This window comes from Amblyomma maculatum, chromosome 3 (assembly GCF_055883805.1).
Source record: "Amblyomma maculatum isolate TAMU_Amacu chromosome 3, ASM5588380v1, whole genome shotgun sequence".
Classification (NCBI taxonomy): Eukaryota; Metazoa; Arthropoda; class Arachnida; order Ixodida; family Ixodidae; genus Amblyomma; species Amblyomma maculatum.
In genome coordinates, this window is record NC_139346.1 from 117,383,890 (window position 1) to 117,404,003 (window position 20,114).

At 45.6% G+C, this 20,114-nt stretch overlaps 1 pseudogene; it reads left to right on the forward strand.

Moving 5' to 3' along the window:
* LOC146195791 (uncharacterized) overlaps positions 1-20,114 on the forward strand; it is a 54,746-nt pseudogene that overhangs the window by 3,948 nt on the left and 30,684 nt on the right.

Consider the following 20,114-nt stretch of genomic DNA (forward strand, 5'->3'; position numbering starts at 1 on the left):
TGTCTTTATGATGTGATAAGGATATATTTAGGGGATGTCACAAAAATTATTCACAAACGAACATCTGCTGTCTTTTTCAGAAGGCTGCCATCGTGAATTCTTTGAGAGGTCTTGAATTAAATTTGCTGGTCTCAATATAAAAGAAGCTGGGGTGCTTACATATCAGCGTCCCGTATACCAAGAAACATTGGAAAGCCACGTTGGCATCGAGGTAACATAAGAGTTTTGTCCGAACTGCTTGTCACGATCCCCATTTAGATGACCTGTAATGGACATCGCCCGCATCTGTCATCTTCCTTTTGAGACGTTCCTGCAAGACGCTGCTGATGACATCTGAGTGTCTGGGTAGATGCATTGCGATTCCTCATTTACTTGCTAAATATTGTTCTGTCGTTCGAACGATCCGTGATTTATTTGTTCCCAATTGTTCTGCTTCGATTTTTGAGATGCTACCCGGCTGCTATTGTTTCTCATAACTATTTTGAGCACTTCTTTCTTTAACCAAGGGCTAGTCCTCGTATACGATTTATTCATGTGGGGTTCAAATCTAATCTCATTTTCCCCTATTCAAATGTTATATACAACTGCAACACAGCATCAGCCTGAGCCCAGCTGCGCTCAATAAAGGAAAAAGCCTACTTGAATAGATCTCCAATCAACTATATCTTGTGCATTTTGGGGCCACCCAATTCTCCCAAGGCTCCTAATCTACTCAGCATGGCCGCCCCTGTTGTACCTTGCTTCTTTTGACATCTCTTAAAATCCAATCAGATGTCCTTAATCACGGAGTAATTACTGTTTGCCCTCTACTCAAGCGCTGCCATACGCCTACAAACGCAAGCTGTACAGCCGTTTTGGTGCCCTTCAGTGGGTGTCAATGTGTAACTACTCCCTTATTACAACCAAACTCCACCTTGCGGGGCTCTCCTCAATATTTGACCACTCTGACATATTCATTTGTTATCCGTTACTTCGCCTTCTGTATGCCTGGTACTATGAAAGCAAATAGCGCTCCTCATTTATACTCGTACAGCCTACCGACATATCGCACCGGCCTAAGTTTCCACTGAGAATCGTCTTTACCTGACCAGCCATCGAGATTTTTGCGTAAGTCTCTTCAAGCGCCCAGTTTGTCCGAAATACGAATGAAATCACACTTGTAGCCAGGAAATATTCCTTGTAGAATAAAAAAAAAAAAACATTACAAAAGGATTATTGAAATACTTCAGAGCTGATACTTTTAATCGCATTTCTTAAAATGCTTTCTGGTAACTTTTTCCAGCACGCTTTCTTCAATTAACTTTTATTTCAGATGTGCTTGTGACCATCACTGTTTCGGTATTCATATAGCGTCCTGTACACTGATCACTCGTGAGCAGTGTCCACAGTCGCTGTCACAAGCCACATGTCAGAGTTAAAAGAAGAGATGGAAACTATTGTAAAAAATCAATGCATTCGTTCGAACTTTCGTGTTGAGTATGTCAACCAATTTCTTTCTTAGATTTGCAATATTCCGGGGAGCGAAATCTGTCAGAACAAGATAGGATGAGCGAGCGGAATCAGACGTTTTCATCTTCTCATGTCTCAGTCCCGCTACCAAAGAGAAAAGGCCGAACTGCCCTGAGCTCCTGGATATTACAATATATGATCTGTCATAACGCATAAATCATCGTTGCTTTCATGGTCTTGCAGCACGTGTAACTCGCAGTCTGTTAACAGTCGAGATGCTAGAGTGGAAATTCTCGCGAAAAAAAGGCCGCCGTTCAATCACAAGTGGCTGTCGTCGTCAGCCTAACAGCAAGGCGACTTTTTTACTATCTCCGCGCAGGTGATTTCAAATAAATGAGACTGAAGGCCTGCTTAACAGAGCGTCATTGCAAAGCCGTATGGAATCTAGGGAAAACGGGGCATGTTTTGAAATAACCATGATGGGTGAGCTGCCGTCCTCACACACATCCCACCGTCGCCAGGTGGCATGTGCTGATTGTGCTTGAATATGGAGCCCGAGGACAAATTTCCGTCTTAGCCTGAAATCTTTTATCTATACCTTATCTAATTTATATCAATTCATTTAACCAACGCAGAAGCAGCATCACCTCTTCAGCAAGCGCGAGCCGGCGACAAGCGGAAGTGCAGTACAAAGAGGACAACAAACAGCAAATTGAAAATTAAATTCGAGGCGCACTTGAAACTAGAGGATGGAGTCAAGCGTGTAGACGTGATTCATGAGGAGCGGTGCGACTGGAAGGGACTTACGGGTAGCTACAGCTACATCACCATCGTAGATAAAGCTTGTCAGGAGAATAGGCTACAGCTTCCTCGCATTTCCGCTCAAACAACAAGGTTGTCGACAAGGGTGACCTGACCGTTGTCTTGACCACAGGACTACGACCGCACATTTATGTACCCTCTTGAAAGACACATATACGAAAGGATCCAAAAAGACACTGAGCATAGGACCCAGGTGAAGATAAACAAACCCCTCTCAAAAATTTCAAAACTCCATCCAAACCGCAGACATCTCTATCTGAAGTTTGCTTGCACGAAATGATTGGCACACCGCTTCTACGATCTTTCCAAAATTAGACCAATGGCGGGTTTCTCCTCATCTGTCCTTAACCCCTTATCGAGCTACATCTGCAGTAGTTTGTCCGCACTGGCAGCTGGAACATCTCCACTCGGAGAGTTTGATGAAGCTCCTCTTGTGAGACAGTGACCTTGGATAAGCTGTTGATCTCCTTTCGACTTATTGTCCTTTTCACTACCATGTCAGTTCCCATGGCAGTCGGACCAACCAAGGTAGCGCTTGAGCGTACCGCTCCGTTCCTGCCGGTCCTTCTCCTTTCACTGTTTGACATGCTATGCTGACAAGCTCACTTCAAATGCCTCGCCTCTCACCAGACTCGGGTTTAGGATAGTTTGCCATGAAGTAATGATTTCGCAATAGACAGATGGTAGACGCTCATGTGATGTCACGCGATAAACAAAGTTAGCACTATAGGCTTTTGTGATGGTGGTTTTCCTTTTGAGATTTCCTTTTCGCCACATCGTCGTGCCTCATAGTGGGGTCTATTGATTTCGCTCTTCTTTGGCTTCTATTGCCCGCTACTGAATTTACGCTGTTGCTCCATTTACATGTGACGTTCTTTGAGCTCTGTTTATGGTTTCCTAATGATTTTCATGCCGTATATACTTTGTGGTACATCAAATTTCCCATAACCTTGCTCGCCGCTTTGAATCAGCGCGATGATGCCCGCCCGTAGTTGCTGATGCAGATTTTCTCTTTCGCTTCTGCCAAGGACCTGTTCTGGCCCTGAATGCAGCCGCGGGATGCTTTTGGGGAGACGTAGAGACGCATGTTGCCATCTTTTTCTAATGATTTCGTAGTAAAATCCCTGTTGCTTTAATGTTTGCAAAAATTATATAAGACTTTCTCAGTGACATTTGAAATGACTTTGTAATTAAAAAAAGTAATGAGCGCTATAAGTCTGTATAGGCAGATACATCTTACGAGTAAAGTGGAGTTTTCTTTTTATAGGGCCATTGCTGCCAATGACATTGTACCAGTGCCATGACATCGCGGTGTCCACGGAAAATCCAATTTGTGGTGGTTGTTATTCATCCCCTTTAACTGTACGAGGTACCAGGCTATTAGCTCTCGTCTGCGGCTTCTCTTGCGGGACTTTGTTCGCCAATATGCAATAATTAGTCAATACTCCATTATGTTATCCCTCTGTTACCTGGCCCGAACTCACATGCAGTCGTAAGATCCTCACTACGGAAATGTTACCAAACCTCCCGAAAGCTACGTTGTGATTTTCGCTAACTGTATACCCTTACCGCTCATGCGTTAAAAAGCCTCTACCGCTGGTGACGTCCACCCGTTCGTGAACTTAGCCCCACTGCGCTGATAAAAAGATAGCAATTTTATTAAGAACGCCAATTAAGTGTTTAACATATGCCGCGCCTCATTGACCAAGGCAAGATGGTCTCAGCTGTGCCGACGACTGTCAGGTGCTAAAGAGGTTTGAAGGGAAGGGGATGTAGGGAATATACAGCGCCACAGGACATGAAAGGAAGTATTCTAGATTGACATACATGCCGAAATATTTGGAACAGGAGGGGTCAAAACAAAGACTATAGAATCGCCGGGGATGTGTAATCGAAATGTTTGTTCGAATCTTCGAATCATACGAAGCACATGTGGTTGGGCAGGATCTAACTGCGGCACGTAGCACGACGATGCTTTTCACCCATGTCTCATGTTGAAATTTAGTTAAACGGCTTTTTGTCATGTTCTGCCGTGTAATTGCACTGCAGGGTGACAACGCTGGCTCAGGCGGGCCGGGGAGGGGGCTGTTTCTCGTTGTTCGTTCACTGTTATTCGGAATTTATATTAGTGCAACGTGCGCTACTCAGCGTATCTTGGTGTATTATAAGGATGTGCCTAGACTGGAACCATCGAGCGTAATTAGATGTAACAGCCCTTTCTTGCCTTTAGCCGGTTTAGCTAATGGTTTCATTTATTATGGTAATGAACAGCGGCCAGAGGCGAACCCACTGTGTTCCTCTTACCTTTGTGAGTAGCTCCTGGCATTGAAAATCAGAACTCACTGCTAGCATGGTCACCATTCTATAGATAGATTATGATCCTAAATTACACATTCAAGATCAATATGAAACCAAACCTAAAGTTTGGCTGCGCGACAGCAGCGCGCGCTCCTCCCCTAGCGACGAAATTCTGCTGCATTCACCTGGCTCGACGCCGCTGCAGCGCCTTGTCTATACCGTGCAACACGGGCTGCATGCGCTCTCTCTCTCCGCGTCCTGCTCGCGGTAGTTGCGCTGGTCTCTTCTTGAACGCAGCAGGTACAAGCAGACGGCCGGTAGTACCGCACGCCAATTATGTTCGTTGGTGAGTAGTTTTGCGATGCCCTAAGCAGCGTCGTGGCTGCCTAAAAGCGGCTATGCAACTTGCTTGTCTTACTTCCTTCCCTTGCGTCTTGCTTTCCTCAGATGATGCATCCGGCTGCAGGCTTCTTTTATGCACTGAAACTCCTGGCAGGCGGCACAAATTGGATATGCAAGTGAAATATCAATAGAGTAGGACATACCTCTGCTGCAACTTGGATGTAATTGGAATGATACATCGCCCGCTGCAACAACAAAAAGCACGTCCGCGGTCCTTCGTAATAAAGTTCGCCCTTACTAGGACCCTGCAAACCGCAGCGTGTACAATTTACAACTCCGAAATGGTAGAAGCCTTCTCACAGAGAAAAACCTGTCATACTTACGGTATATAGATACTGTCTTCAGCTGCCACGCTATCCACCTACCTCCCAGTCGGAAAAAACTACAGAAAATTTTCTGATGTTACGACAGAATTTCTGTGCGGTTTTTGACGGGAAACCTGTTGTGACAACAGAACATTCTGTAGTAACATCAGATATTTCTGTAGTTACAACGGAAAAGTGCAGCCGAACTACAGACAACAGAAATATACTACAGAAAAACTACAGAACTACAGAAAAGTACTACAGAACTACAGAAAAATCTGATGGTTACGACAGAACTACAGGAAATTTTGTCGTATTTTTGACACAGTTCTGTAGTGTTTTTCGACTGGGCTGTTTTAGGCACACCCGACATAGGTATAAAGCCCGCCTGAAAGAAGTCTTAAGAACTTATCTGCGTGGCCTAGGAAAACCCTAACTCGGCATCCCAGTGCCCTTAAATGTTGATCATCCCACACTCTAAAGTCAAATGAGGAAAGTGAGTTGGCTACTCCTCGATACTCTAGCTAACATCATCAAATGCGGTCTCGATAATTTACGCAACTAATCAAAGACTCAGCGCTCACTAAACTAGTCTGCCAAATACCAGCTGCCGTAAGTACCGTAACCTCAGAAGTTACTTCTTCATAAAACCATCTGCCAGATAGCCTTATTACGTTACCTAATAGATGTGCCAAAAGTGGCATCATCTAAACAAGTTACGTTCTAAACAAACTGTTAAAAGTGGCACTACCCAAAATTACATCATAGAGGCAACTGCCAAAACTGCTGCCACTTGAAAGAGTAGACCCATCTATCAAAAGTGGCGTAAAATTACAAAAGGTACATCATATAATCATCTGTCCAAACTGGTGTCATTTCAAAGCGTTATGTCACGAGAACCATCTGCCTAATGTGGCGTCGGCTCTAATTGAATAGAATCACAGACGTAAAAAACGGCAGTACACCAAAGGGGCCTGTCATCGCCCCTTTGAGTGGTACATGTTGCACACAGACAACAGTGTGTAAAGTCGCGGTGAGCATTTCTCAAACCATACTGTCTATTTCTAGCCGCATTCAAGCGTAGAATATAACCGTAAAACTCACAGACCTAAAATACTTGGACAACATTTATCTTCGTCACGCATATGTTCACTGCTTTGTGGATACATTTAGTACTATATTGCATGGCCTAGAAGTGGATCTTCCCGACCAAAGACTTGGAGGGAAGTAAACATATTTTGTGCTAGAATATCCAAGGACAGAAAAAATGAACATTCGCGATTAGCACTACACATTTGGAGACATTTGTGTTGCACTTTGCTTTCAGTGCTCCCAATATTTATTGATACGTTCTTATCACACCAATATTTTTGTTTCGCATGGTTTCAAGTGGCTAAGAGAGCCTGAACAGAGAAATGTGACCATTAGACATGCTACATTCTCTGCCCTGCACGGAGATTGAGTCACCGAGGTGATGCACGAAAACAATCATTGTAACAGTTCACAAGAGAGGCTCTGGAAGCCAGTGAATGGAAGGACAGAGGTTTTCATCCAGACTACGGTCTGCAAAAAGGATGTCTAGCTCATGGCGAATTTTCAGCTGTGACATCATCCGTGTTATGATCAGTATTGCGATCTTTAAGACTTCGTTCTCTGGTGGGCTCTGAAACAGCAACGCATCTCGCAGTATGGATTGTGTTTTTTTTGATGTAATCTGAAACATACGTGAAATATTCCAAAAGATATGTGGGACGCGTGCTTCGTATCAGAGTGTGAGGGGGATATTCTCAGTTGCACAGAAGAAAAAGCCGCACGTTACAAGAAAACAAGCTGTAGGATTGCGCGCCCGATAAAAGTTCAGATGTATATCATGCTCATTTTTCTGAGGCAACGGAGCGAGCACCCGGGTGATCGTTAATACTTTTAGCGGGCATTTCATCGACATTTTAGGTAAATATGCACCATTTTCCAGATGGGAGCGCTTTTTCTGCAGGGTGAGTTTTTTAGGCTCTTGTGTAAGAAGCTGGCATGAGTCGTCGGCCGGGCTACAATGGCTTCTTTACGCTGATGCTCTCTACGCTCCTGTTGCTGCGCTATTCTCCTAACAGGAAGTTTGCTCATGGTCGGCAGTCACAGAATTTGAAGGTCTGGTCTTTGCGCGTTGTCACCGGTGCCATTCTCGCTGCTGAAATCCTTAATCGCCCTTCGCACATCTCTTTTGCTACGCCAATGACTAATTTTTCGCTCAGACAAGAAGCAATCTTCTCTTGCCTGCGCCGACTTCAAGCCTCCCGTGAGCTACAAGCGTTCTCCGCTTCTTCTGCAGCTATAAATGAGTAATTGCCCATTGCCATCCATACCAGGTAAACAATTATAAAGTACAAGCGCAGGTAAACAATTATAAAGTAAAGTGATACAGGTTTCTCAGAAACTTCGTAGTTATAGAAAAATCGGATCGAACCCGGCAGCACCGTCATTGCGGAGCAGTCGCTGTACGAACTGACCTATCCAGGACGGCCAGCAGAGCAGATGGTAGGGTAAGAGCGAATTTATCGGTAACTCGAAGTGGGAACTGTGTCGGTCGAATATTTAGTTGAATCCGCCAAAGTGGGTAGAAGATGTAATAAGGGAGCAATCTACCGCAGTACCGCGAAGCGACCCACACGCTGCTTCAAAACCCGCATGCGCTGGTTTTGAGCTTTATTTTGTTTACACGCTCTGGTGCCCTTCAGAAGGAATTTTGGCTCTTTACTTCTGTCGCGTACTTTTGCTTTTGATTTTCAACCACTCACTTCGACGATGAAGAGATTAATGCACAAATCTAGGAATAGAAAAGCTGAGCCCAAGGGCATTGACGAGCAGCAGCAATCATGCTTGCAATGGTGTGCATAGTGAGCCGGATACTGCTCTGATAGGCGTGGGTGACAGTGATGCATTGGAGAGCCGCTGCTCTGGTTTCTTATCTTGTTTGCCTTTGTATCACATTGTCGCTCACATCGTTTCTAACATCCTGTCATTCATATTTTCTTGTTTTCCGTTATCGTCGTCCATCGTTGTTCCCTTACGTTTCTTTTCTGGCTACCTCGATCGCTGACTATGGACGGACATCGTTCACGCTGCGGATAAGGGTGTTTTCCGTATAACGGCTCATGCCATAAAAGTCAATAGTAAAGTTATGGAATCGAACCTCTGGCAATTGGGTCGTGAGCTCGAAGCGCTACCCTTCCGTCACTGAGGCTCTGTTTTCAAAAACTAAATTCGACTGGTTTAAAATGTTGCATGTGATCTAAACAAGCACGTCGACGTCTCCCAACTGTTTAAGTTGTCTGTGTATTGGGTGCACGATAAGTTGCATACTGTTCTGTGCCCGTACTACTGACCTGGCAAGAGAGTCCCTCATCTGGAAAATGTCGCATATTTACCTCAAATGTTGATGAAATGCTCGCCAAAAGTATTAACGATCACCTGGGTGCTCGCTCCGTTGCCTCAGAAAAATGAGCATGCTATACATCTCAACTTTTATCGTGCAGCGCAATCCTACAGCTTGTATTGTAATGTGCGACATTTTCTTCTGTGCAAATGAGAATATCACCCTCACACTTTGACATGAAGCACGTCCTACATACCTTTGATATATTTCACGTATGTTTCAGAATACATCTAAAAAGCACAATCCATACTGCGAGATGTGTTGCTGTTTTCGAGCCCTCCAGACAAGGAAATTTTTCAGATCGAAATATTGAGAACAACACGAATTATGTCATAGCTGAACATTCGACATGAGCTAGACATCCTTTTTGCAGACCGTAGTTTGGATGAAAACCTCTGCCCTTCCATTCACTGGCTTCCAGAGCCTCTCTTGTGAACTGTGTATGCAATGATTGTTTTCGTGCATCACCTCGGTCACTCAATCTCAGTGCAGGGCAGAGAATGTAGCACGTCTAATGGCCACATTTTTCGGTTCACGCTCTCGTGGCCACATGAAACGATGCGAAACAAAAATATTGCTATGATAAGAGCGTATCAATAAATATTGGGAGCACTGAAAGCTTTGTGCAACACAAATGTCTCGAAAAGTGTAGTGCTAATAGCGAATGTTCATCTTTTTCAGTCCTTGGATATTATAGCACAAAATATGTACACTTCCCGCCAAGTCTTTAGTCGGCAAGATCCACTTCTAGGCCATGCAATGCAGTACTAAATGTACCCACAAATTAGTGAGCTTATGCGTGACGAAGATAAATGTTGTCCCAGTATAGGGCTCTGAAATTGGCGGTTACATTCAACGTTTGAATGCGGCTCGAAATAGACAGTCTGGTTTAAGAAATTCACCGCGACTCTACAAACTGTTGTCTGCGTGCAACATGTACCATTTAAAGGAGCGATGACAGGCCCCTTCGATCTATTGCCGTTTTATACGTCTGTGAACAATATACATGTCTGTGATTCTATTCGATTAGAGCCGACGCCACATTCGGCAGATGGTTCTCGTGACGTAACGGTTTGAAATGACGTCAGTTTTGACAGATGATTCTATGATGTAGTACCATTTGTAAGGTTACGCCACTTTTGATAGGTGGGTCTATGATGTATCTTTTTTCAAGTGGCAGCAGTTTTGGCAGTTCTATGATGCAATTTTAGGTAGTGCCACTTTTGACAGTTTGTTTATAACGTAACTTTTTTAGGTGATGCCACGTTTGGCAGATTGTTGAGTGACGTAACGTGTTCGGGGGACACTAATTTTGGCAGATCTATTAGGTAACGTTTTGTGGTTATCTGGCAGATGGTTTTATGAAGAAGTAACTTTTAAGGTGACGGTACTTTCGGCAGCTGTTGTTTGGCAGGCTAATTTGCCGAGCGCTCAGTCTGATTAGTTGCGTAAATTAACGAGACCACTTTTGATGGAGTTTGCAAGAGTAGCGAGGAGCAAAAACTAACTTTCCTCATTTGACTTTGTAATGTGGGATGATCAAAATTCAAGGGGCCTTGGATGCTGAGTTAGGGTACTCCTAGGCCACGCAGACAAGTTATTAAGACTTCTCACTGCAGAAGTTTTTGCAGGAATAGAGATTTTTATGGCTTATACCACTTTCTCACGCCGCGAACTCGACTATCTAATTAAATTTAGGCAGAAACAAGCGCCAATTGTCCTTCTTTTTTTAGTTAAAATAAGCGACCGGCATCTCGAGACATGCCGCTGGCCGCGCCTCCTGCGATTGGTCGAGCTGTCGTGACGTCGTCGTGAGGACCCGAGATGCTTCCGATATGCATTCTGCGCTGCGCGACATGTAGATCGCTGCCGTCACAGCTCTCTGCGACGTTATAAAAACTGTTGAGGCACGGTAAAGTGACTATCTGGGTCTCGTCGTATGTATACGCACCAGATGCGGCCGCAAAGGACGCGGCATCGACAAAGCGAAGGCCAGCCATCAGCGTCTACTGGCATCGTAATGTGGCTCTGGCATGCGGAACGGCATTTTGCAAAGCTACATATGTTTTTATTAGCCAAAATTAGATGTATGTGTGGGAGCGTTTCAACGACGAAGCGCTTCTAATATTACCTTTCCGACCCGGAGGCAGATTCAGGCGTCCCTAACGCTCTGCCTACTAGAGAAGTGACGAAACCCGTTGGGGTGTTTGCTTGTTGGCTGGCTAGCTGCGTGCGAACCGAGTACTCGGTGTAGTCTTGATTGTGGTGTATAGTGTTTTCGGTTCTCTCGAGATATGGTGATACGGATTATTCGGAACTGCATGCTCAAGCCACATATATTGAACATCAGTAATACGGAAAGTTGAGCTAGTTGGTACATGATTGCAAATTACGAGCGCTGCGACGGAGAACAACAACGCCATTACTCTCTCGTTGTTCTCTGTCGCAGCGCTCATAATTTGCAATTTTGAACATCGCATCGCTCCCCGAAATGTTTACATACAAATAAGATTCAGTTAGCAGCAAAATAGTGTCGTCGCTGCTGCGCTTGCCGGTATTGAAGCATGGTTGTACTTTTTATCTTCAAGGTTTGTGCTACAGCTTCGTGTTCAGCGAAAATTACACCCAAGGTAGCAGAGCACCACCGAAGAGCCGCCGCTGGTAAATCTGCCAGCGATGCCAGACTCTACATGTTAAAATGATTCCAGTGCACAAAATAGTGCGCGTAGGCATCGAGAACATTAGGTGCAAGTCGTGAGAGCAGGCAGCAAGCTCCAATGGTCAATAATTTGTAATTGTTAGAACGGCAGCAATGGCCTGTATACTTCGAAACTTCAAGTCCCAATCCTATGAATGCGATCATGACATAACAGGCAAAAATGTTTGACAGTTTCCTCGTTTTCGGCGTGGCCGAGAAAAAAGAATGTTTTTGCACCAGCACTTTTGCACTCTTCCAGTCAAACCATGGTTGCAGAACAAAGGGCTCTTTGTACCTTGGTCTGTTAACTGCATTATTTGCAGAAAACCCGAGACCATTGAACACATCTTGGAGTGCCATGACTCAGTTTTCCTCTGGGACATCTTGAAACGAACTTAAAAAAAGGAATTGCCAATAACGGTATCCGATATCTGCCATGCGCCGACCCTGAAGGAGTGCCGAATGACATGCTGATGCTATTATGTATGCATAGCGTATGGAAACCGCGTATGGGTGTCAGGCATGAGCGAACCGTTGTACACCCCGCTCGACACTACTTCATCGAGAGCGTGGTATATCTGAGAGAAATTCTGCGTACACAAGATAATTCTCCGGAGTGGCTACCTGTACTGGACCAGCTGGCTTCGGTAAAGCCCTTTTAAATCTAGCGCTTTAAGCAGAACGTGCCTAGTGGTTTTAGCATTCCTTTTGTTTTGCTTTGTTGTTGTGTATTCAGAGTGTATGCTGTGTGTTTAAAAAAAAATGGTAATAAAGAAAAAAAGAAATCGGCGTGGCCGAGTGGTTAGCATAGATAGCTGCGAAGTGAGAGGTACCGAGTTCAAAGCGGGCTAGTGCTGCAGTTTCATTTTTCGGTAGATTTTTTTTAGCCTTTTTTAATGTAGTTGAAGTACTCCGTTACTTTTCAGCTTTTACTTTTTATCCGAGGAGTTTTTGTTCTGCGGGCGACCAGTGCGGCGCGTGTCAGTATGCCGCGCCCCAGTACGCCCAGGCTCGAGCGTCATACTGGGCCCATAATCAGGTATGGCACTGGGGCGCTGGGACCCAGCGGCGCTGGTTTTCGCAATAGGGATGTGACACTGGTATATGCGATTTTAGTTTTCAAATGTGCGTTGATCTACAGCAGTATACATATTCGCAATATTGCTTTGTATAGTTATGCTCGAGTGGTAACTATACGGGAAGCTTGACGCAACAGATAGTCGAGGCTCGCAGCCGCTGGTGGAAGCCCTCCTTCCGAAAAGGAACTGCCGAAATTCGCTCGTGCTCAATAAAAAAAAAAAAAAAAAACGGGTACATGCCCGCTGCTCTTTTGCGATTTTTTTTTCGCGCGAATAATCGTATTTTCGCTTAGGACATAATATTATTTAACAATAGCTGTTTATATATTGCTAGAAAATAGCTCTGCCAGGTGCATTGCAGCTGCTCTCAGAATACAACATACTGAATTCAGCAACTGTAGTTTCCATTGCCCGGTAATGTAGTTGGCGTAAACTTGTCGCTTTTCACAGAAGCGACCCACTGCGCTCGGAGCATTTTGTCTTGCGGGAACTTGTGGAAACTGACATCGTCGCGGTCGAAGGTGCTCTTACACCAGAAGGCACAGCAGTACCGCATGTTGAGACGAGTGTTCAACTCAAGCGACACGTTGAACTTTCGCAACCTCGAAACACAAGCAACAACACAGGTTAAAAATGCACTCAGGCTACTGGGAGCGCCTGGCCTATCCTCACGGTGACGTCACGCACGCCGGCGCCGGGTGAGGTTTCTCTCTTCACTCTCCTCCTCTCTTGCGCCGTCGCGGGCCGCGGGAAGTTTGAAAGCTGCGCTTTCAATCGGCGATTGCTCTGGTGTTTACAGACCTGGTGTTTACAACTTTACAGACCTGACCTACAATGAGTCTACTTCAGTACAGTAAAAGGTGAGCAAGTTTGAAAACCACTGCAGTTCCCAATTAAGGCGGGCTTTATACCTATCTCGGGTGTGCCTAAAACCGGTAGGTGGATAGCGTGGTATCTGAAGACAGCATTTATATTCCATAAGTACGACAGATCTTTCTCTATGAGATGGCTTCTACCATTTTCAAGTTTTAAATTGTACGCGCTGCCGATTTGCAGGGGCCCAGTAAGGGCAAACTTTATTACGAATGACCGCGGACGTGCTCTTTGTCGTTGCAGCGGGCGATGTATCATTCCAATTACATCCAAGTTGCAGCTGAGGTATGTCCTACTCTATTGATATTTCACTTGCATATCCAATTCGTGCCGCCTGCCAAAAGTTTCAGTGTATAAAACAAGCCTGCAGCCGGATGCATCATCTGAGGAAAGCAAGATGCAAGGGAAGCAAGGAAGACAAGGAAGTTGCATAGCCGCTTTTAGGCAGCCGCGACGCTGCTTAGGACATCGCAAAACTACTCACCAACGAACATAATTGGCGTGCGGTACTACCGGCCGTCTGCTTGTACCTGCTGCGTTCGAGAAGACACGAAGGCAACGGCCGCAAGCAGGACGCAGAGAGAAAAAGCGCATGCAGCCCGTGTTGCGCTGTTAGACAAGGCGCTGCAACGGCGTCAAGCCAGGTAAGCGCAGCAGAAGTTCGTCGATAGGGGAGGAGCGCGCGCATCTGTCGCGCAGCCAAACTTTAGGTTTGGTTTCATATTGATCTTGAATGTGTAATTTAGGATCATAATCTATCTATAGAATGGTGACCATGCTAGCAGTGAGTTCTGATTTTCAATGCCAGGAGCTACTCACAAAGGTAAGAGGAACACAGTGGATTCGCTTCTGGCCGCTGTTTATTACCATAATAAATGAAATAATTAGCTAAACCGCCTAAAAGCAAAAAGGGGCTGTTATATCTAAGTTACGATCGCTCGATGGTTGCAGTCTAGATGCATCCTTATAATACACCAAGATACACTGAGTCGCGCACGTTGCATTAATATCATGACGAATAACGGTGAACGAACAACGAGAAATCCCCCCCCCCCCCCCCTTCGGCGCGCCAGAGCCAGCGTTATCACCCTGCTGTGCAATTGTTTACACGGCAGAACATCAAAAAGAGCTGTTTAACCAAATTTCAACGTGAGATTGGTGAAAAGCATTATCATCGAGCTGCAAGCCGCATTGCGATCCTGCCCAAGTACATGTGCTTCGTAGGATTCGAAGATTTGAACACAAATTTCGATTACCCATCCCTGACAATTTTATTGTCTTTGTTTTGACCACTCCTGTTCCAAATGTTCCTGCCTTCATGTCTATCTAGAACACTACTTTCCATGTCCTGTGGCGCTGTGTATTCCCTACATCTCCTTTCCTTCAAACCTCTTTAGCACCTGACAGTCGTCGGCACAACTGAGAGACCATCTTGCCTTGGTCAATTAGGCGCGACATATGTTAAGCACTGAATCGGCGTTTTTAATAAAATTGCGCTCTTTTTAACGGACGCTGTCTGGGTAGGTTCACGAACGGGTGGACGTAACTAGCGGTGGAGGCCTTTTAATGCAAGAGCGGTAAGGCTGCAGTTCGCAGTCATCACAGCGTAGCTTTTGGGAGGTTTGGTGTCATTTCCGTTGTGTGGACCTTACGAATATATCTGAGTACGGGCCAGTAACGGAGGACTAGCATATGGGAGTATTGACTAATTATTGCGTATACGTGAACGAAGACCCGCAAGAGAAGCAGCAGGTGAGAGCTACAGCTGTGGGGGCTCGTACTGTTAAAGGGAATGCTTAAGAACCATTACTTATTCGGTTTCCCGCGGATGCCGCGATGTCATGACAATGTTTCCATGTCATTGACAGCTATGGTCATTTGAAAAGGAAACTCCGCTTCACTCGCAAGATGTATCTGCCTATCTGCCTATGTATCTGCCTATATTTATAGTGGCTATTATTTTTCTTAATTACAGAATCATTTCAAAGGGGACTTAGCAAATCTGTCATTTAATTTTTGCAAACGTTTAAGCAGCAGCGGTTTTAATATGAAAGCATTTCGTGCTAGTAGCATGCGTTTCTATATACGTCGCCCCAAAAGCATCCTGCGGCTGTCTCCATCCTAGGGCCGGAACCGGCCCTTGGTGGAAGCGAAAGGGAAAATGTGCATCAGCCACGGTGCCGGGCATCATCGCGCTGATTCAAAGCGGCGTGCAATATAATGCAAAATATTGTGTAGCACAGAAAATATACAAGGCATAAAAATCGTGAGGAAACCATAGGCACAGCTCAAAGAACACAACGTGCAATTGAAGCAACATCGTAAAGTCAGCAGCGGGCAATGGAAGCCGAACAGCGAAATCAATAGACTCGACTATGAGGCACGAGTATGTGGCAAAAAGGAAATCAAGCATTAAAGGGAAAACCTTCATCCCAAAAGACTATGGGGCTTACGCAGTTTATCGCTTTATATCATCTGAACATCTATTATCTGTCTATTGCGACAGCATTACTTCATGGCGAACTATCCTAAACCCGAGTTGGGTGAGAGACGACACATTTGAAGTGAGCTTGTTAGCATAGCATGTGCAACAGTGAACGAAAACAAACCGGTCAGAAAGGAGTGGTACGCTCAAGCGCCGTCTTAGCTAATCTGACTTCCATGGGAACTGGTATGGTGGCGAGGAGAAGGATAAGTCGAAACGAGGTCAACACCTTATCCAGGGTCGCTGTCTCTTGAAAGGAGCTGCATCAAACTTTCCGAGTTCCACACTTGCGCAAATGTTCTAGCGGCCATTGGGGACAAACCACTCTGGAGGTAGCTCGACAAGCTTTAAGGGCAGACGAGGAAAAAACCCGCCATTTGTCTAATTTTGGGGAGCTCGTAGAAGCACTGTGCCAATAATTTTTGCAAGCAGGCTTCAGATAGAGAGGTTTGAGGTTTGGATGAAGTATTAAAATCTGTGAGAGGTGTTTTTTAATTTTCGCCTGGGTCCTACACTCAGGGTCTTTTTGAACCCTGTTGCATGCATGGCTCTCAAGAGGGCGAATAAATTTGCGGTCGTAGTCCTGCGGTCGAGGACAACGGTCAGGTCACCCTTGTCTGCTGGAATAATGACAACCTTGTTGCTTGAGTGGAGATGCTGGGAAGCTGATGCATGCTCTTCTGACAGGTTTAGTCTACGGTAACGATGTAGCTGTAGATACCCGTTAGTTGCTTCGTTGCTTCCAGTCGAGTCACTCCTAGTGAATCATTGTCATTGTCGTTTTCTCCGCGCCCAAAAAGCTGAGCGGATTGTGCTCGAAAATCGGGCAGAAGAAGAAAGCCCTGTGCGAAAAGAGGCACGGCAAGCATTACTGTTCCTGTGCCGTCGGAGTGGTCTACGAAATCCCACTGACGTGTGGAGGGGTTATATAGGCCAGACGGGTCGCTGTATTAACGACAGAGCACGGGAGCATGAGAAATCGTTAGAAAACGGAGGCGGGTTAAATTTGTCTACCCATTGCAAAGAATGCAATTGTCAGCCAATGCTTAACGGTATAAGGATTCTGGGCAGGAGTCGCGATCAGGTGGCACGGGAAATTCTTGAAGCTTTTATGATCAAAAAGAAGGGTAGCATTTGTGTTAGCGACTCGTCTGTATCCCTCCGTAAAAATGAAGTTTCATTCCTTGATACCCCGCAGGGGGCACCTGTTAAAGCAGGTGTTTGTGTGTTTTGTGCGACACCACGGACCCCGAGCACCCGCGCTTAGCCGTGCGTGGCATCACCGTGTCTGGGGAAAAGGGGACCCTGGTGGTTGAGCCGATGCCGAGTGTTTTGGACCTTTAAGGCCCCTCGGCGGAGGCAACACACCACTTTGGCCCACGCTTCCCACAGACGGCACCTCCGGGCTGACCCACCCGGGGGAAATCGGCAGTCGCCTTTTCCTGTCCTCCCCTCCATCTTTCACTTTCCTATCCCCTCTCTTACAACTTTCCTGTCTTCTCTTACCTTTCTTCGTTTCTTCCTACTTCCAGGCGGCGAGGGTTAACCTTGTGTGGCTAACCACCCTGAGTTACGCCATATTGGGTTATAGTTACGGTGTACAGCTGGCGTGGGCAGGACTTGATTGCCAATTCCTGTCCCGTCCCCTCGTTGGGCTCCATGGTGGGTGGCTGGCACCGCAGACGAACAATATACTTTTTTTATGGCTTCCTCTTCTTCTTCAACTGATCGCCCTCCTTCGAAACGAGGGCGCACCGACCAAACTGCCCAGTTCTTTTTGAAAACAAAGAGCACCTTCCCACACTTTCATGTAGTTCATAGTGAGCACTCAGAAAAGACAGCAAGACAAGCCTCACCGTTCATTGTTGCAAAGACACTGACTGAAGCTATAGGCAAGGGTTACAAAATCAAGAAGCTTGCAAATGGAGACCTGCTGTTGGAACTTTTATATCATCATCAGTATGAGAAACTCTCAGGAGTCAGCGCTTTTGGTGACATTCCTGTTGTGATTAGCCCACATCGTTCTTTGAATACTGTTCGCGGTGTTCTTTCTGACCAAGATTTAAAGTGCATGACAGAGGAGGAATTGCTGGAAGGGCTGAAAGAGCAACACGTGACAAATGTATACCGAATAAAAATAAGACGTGACAACAAAGAAATCGAGACTAAACACTTTGTCCTTACCTTTGCACTGAGCGTACTCCCCGAGTCTGTGGAGTTGGGGTACACAAAACTCAACCTGAGGCCATACATTCCGAACCCACGACGTTGCTTTAACTGCCAGAAGTACGGTCACGGTGCTCAGAGCTGCCGAGGCCGACTCACTTGTGCAAAGTGTGCTGCACATGAGCACCAAACTGATGACTGCCAAGCTCAACCCCATCTCTGTGCAAACTGTCAGGGCAACCATCCTGCTTATTCGCGTAGCTGTCCGGTGTGGAAGACTGAAAAGGATATAATCACTCTAAAGGTAACAGAAAACATCACGTTCACCGAAGCACGCAAACGATATTCAATCCAACACCCTTCCTATTCCTCTGTGGCGCAGCAGGGCGCGGCACCACAGGAGTCTTCAGCACCTACCCAGGCCACGAAAAATGAGTCTGGGGTGGTGCCATCCGCGCCCCTGGTGGAAGTAGCTGGTGCTGCTCCACTACCCCCAAAACAGGCTGCGCTGACCCCCAGGTCAGCGGGCCCGAAGGCCTTGTCCCAAGGGGCAAGGCCTAAAACAAGTGCACCCGTGCCTTCTGCACGAACGTCCAACACATCTGAGGATGTGATGGACACATCTCCCTCCTCGCCGCCGCGTCAGCGGCGGCAAAGCTCTCTCGAGCGAAAACGAAGGGACAAAGTCCCAATAACAGGTCCAAAGGACCCAACTGCCTAGGTTTTTAAACCATCCTCAACTAATATTTTACTATGGCATTTTTAGTTCACTGGAACTGTCGTGGACTTTTAAACAATTACACTGACATAACAGATATATTAGGTTCTTTTTCCCCAGTCGCATTGTGTCTCCAGGAGACAAACCTTGGACCACAGAATAAAAACATCCTTAAAAAGCATCGTCTTTCGTTGCGATCGACAGAACCCAAGCAGACTCTCAGGTGGCACTGCTATTGTGGTCCAAGGTGGTGTTCCAACCCGAAAAATCGACCTTAAAACCACATACGAAGCAGTTGCAGTCACAGTGCTCCATTTTAAAGCCATAACAATATGCTCCATTTACATTGATCCTCATCTAACCGTTACACTTCATGACTTAGAAACTCTTTTAATACAACTACCAGAGCCATATCTTTTAGTTGGGGATTTTAATGCTCACTCCTATTTTTGGGGAAGCAGACAAACTGACGTCAGAGGTCAGGTTTTAGACAGTTTTATTCTGTGCAACAATGTCTGTTTGTTAAATGCGGGGAAACACACATACTGCTCTCCAAGCACTGGCAAATTCAGCTGCCTAGATTTGTCTTTTTGTTCACCAAGTGTTTTTACCGATTTTAAATGGGACGTCCTTGACAACCCCTATGGAAGCGATCATCTTCCACTCATTATCAGCCTAGCATCATCACCATCAATCACCCTAACAAAACCACGGCGCTGGAAGCTAAATTTGGCCGACTGGGCGCTCTTCCGCGAGGAAGCTGCCCTAGAAGAAATCTTTTCGGACAGTTCTAATGTGGATAAATTAAATGAAACTTTCACAGCACGTATTATTGCCGCCGCTTACCTAGCCATTCCACGGACTTCCGGTGTGGTGAGACAAAATCGTAAAGCATGGTATACGCAAGAATGTCGAAAGGCAAAAAAGGAACAAAACAAAGCATGGGGAATTTTACGCCGCTACCCAACACATGAAAACCTGATAAATTTCAAGAAGGCAAAATCTAAAGCTCGGTATATCCGCCGCACAGCTGAAAAGCAATCATGGCAGAGGTATGCATCTTCTATCAACAGCTCAGTTACATCCAAGGACATGTGGGAAAAAGTACACAAACTAGATGGAAAGTACTCCCCCTTCACAGTTCCATTTTTCACAACCTCTGGTGCACAAACCAGTATAGAGGAACAAGCAGACATATTGGGAGAATATTTTGCTGCAGTTTCAAGCTCGACGCACTATACACAATCTTTTTTAAAGTGTAAATCAACAGTTGAAAAACAAAAACTCCCAATGACTGGTAGCATAAATGAACTTTTTAATGCTTTAATTACACTAGAAGAAATACATAGAGTACTGTCAGCTGGCAAACACACTGCACCAGGACCTGAT